Source organism: Egretta garzetta, unplaced genomic scaffold (assembly GCF_000687185.1).
Source record: "Egretta garzetta isolate BGI_Z169 unplaced genomic scaffold, ASM68718v1 scaffold35, whole genome shotgun sequence".
In the NCBI taxonomy this organism is placed as follows: domain Eukaryota; kingdom Metazoa; phylum Chordata; class Aves; order Pelecaniformes; family Ardeidae; genus Egretta; species Egretta garzetta.
This window is the reverse complement of record NW_009259730.1, coordinates 1,213,592-1,216,123: the sequence shown is the minus strand read 5'-3', so window position 1 is coordinate 1,216,123 and position 2,532 is coordinate 1,213,592.

The following is a 2,532-nucleotide window of genomic DNA, read 5'->3' as shown; positions in this document are numbered from 1 at the left end:
AAGTGTCAGATGGAAAGAATCCAGCCTGATTTGCTGAACAACTATTGTTGGCAACAGTTAAGGAAAAAAAGTACTTTTTTATTTGTTTACTCGGTACACTTGACCCCAAAGTCAATCAATGATATAAAATATTGACTCGCTATGTTATTTCCCAGAGAAGTATTATTTACAGTATTAGTGAATGAGTGTCCTTTGTGACTCTGATTCAAAGTGCAGTTTTACAGAACAGAGGAAAGCTTCCTCATCCTGAGGTATAACAAAAACAAATTCACATCCACTCCTTGCAGAAATCTCTATCATGTCAGAGAAGCTAGTATGTAAATGTTTGGAAGATATGTTTCTTGGGCACCATATTATGCATGTAAATGATTTCTATTATTTTCTTCCTATGTGTATCTGAAAACAAAAGTATATACTATATAATAATATATATATACACAAGCTTTTTAGGGATTATATTAATTTCAGACATCAAATTCAAGCTAAGCAAAATGTCAAACTTTGTTTACTAATTTCGTACTTATCTTTTCTTTTAATATCCTGTCTTGGTTCTCTAGTTATAACATAGATGCACCTAAAGTTCGCTAGAAACATTTGCCATTAGCTTCTTCTAAAAAAAATTAAATTTGAGGATAATCCTACCTCCAGAGCTTATTCTGTTCCTGGTCATTGACTGTGACAGTGAAAGGCTCATCTGAAAGCAGTGGAGCATCCCATCTAAAAGCATAAAACATATTACATTTCATGAAAAAGCTAATTCAGATTGTTTAATTCTGGTAATATTGCCTCTGTCACCTTCAAAATCAAAATGTTCTTTCCTGTTATTATAAAGAAAACAACCAAATTGCTTAAAAACCCATTTGAATACACAGCCGCCTTATGTTGCATACTAATTTGATTAAAAATGCTTGTGCCTCACCAGCATTTTTTACATACAACACACTGGTGAATTTAACAAATAAATATAAATATATTTTGGCAATTTTTGATGATAGAGTATGCCATAGCGTCCACAATACCCCTGGACCGAACAAAGATCTCAATGCAGTATTGGAAGACGCTAAGCTGAATGTCTTGCTGTATTTGTTTGCTCAATGCTTTGGGCACTGTGCCAACCTCATTGCGAATAACTGCATTAGTCAAGTGTATCCAAATTATTACAACACAGCGTCCATCCCAGTTATTGCTGTTGAAGCATTTTCTGAATCTTCACATCACTAGAAACATTTATTTGAGGGGAGAGCTTTGCATAAATTCAGGACAATCTTAATTTTAGACAGAAAATCTTAATATCTTTACAACTTGCTTGTGTAACTAGGTTTTCCTAGAAAGAATAATTAAGAAGTAATTGCACTACTTTTGTTTACTATTATGAGCACCTTGTCTAAAGTGGGGAGCTGCTGTGGCAATAGAATGAAGAAAAGAGGAGCCAGAACAGGATTCATTGTATTTATTTTTCAGCTGATAGAAATAAGCATTGTCAATAGTCATCTCACCTTCTTCTGTCTTCAGTCTGCCAGTTTAACTCATTAATCCTTGATCTAGATGATGATGTTGCAATAAGTCTTTGTGGATTTCAATTTGCCATGCTTTTATGGGAGAGATGGCAGAGGGTATGTATTTTAGTTTTTTCTTTCTTAGAGGAGATCCTCCTCCTAGTGCAGAGATGTCCCATCTTTCTCACCATAGTGTCTGCAAGCTACAGAACATGAAGCTCCCAGTGTTCCCACCTTTTCATTTCAGGATAGCTGAGGTCAAGGTGGTCGGATGGGGTCCAAAACAACTGAGCAATATTGACCTTTGCAGCCCTTGCTGGTTCACTTCTTCTCACAGTTGGTCATTTACATTACTCTGCAATTTCCAGCTCAGCTTGTCATGAGGCACAGTTCTGACAGGAGAGACGTACTGGAGCTGAGTGATAGCCATGTTGTGCAAGAGATGCAGTCTGATCATTCCTGTTACATACAGCTGGGCTAGGAAGGCAAAGAAATCTCTCTTCTCCTTGGTTCAGAATTGGTGTTTTCCTTTAGTTACAGTGGACAGCATTATCATTACCTAACCCCAGTGAAACAAGATTTCAAACTGCGACATTAGTGATACGTCCTTAAGCTTTTATTCTGGACACCAGATCCATCAGTGGTCTGTATTTTATTAAGCCCTTTGGTTGAGAGTGAACATTCCAGCCTCATGCACCAGCATGTATGGCTGAGTTTGTTGCAGCTGGTAGTTTTGCCTGGTGCACCGTATTGTCCAGGAAAGTATATATTATCATGCCATGAAAGTCTCGACTGTCATCTGCTAAACTCAGAAGCAGGAAGTTGCCATTTTTTAAAAATACTTGACATTATATTGAAAACCAAAACCCTCTAAATTTCCTGTGAAAGAACATTTTTAAAGCCATTGACTCTGAAATTCTGACATTTTTCTTTTTCATCATGTGGAAAACATATTTTGATATAGACAGTATATCATGATGCTTTATTTAGAATATGTTATTATATTAAATGTGGTATGTTCATGTCAGTGTTTTCA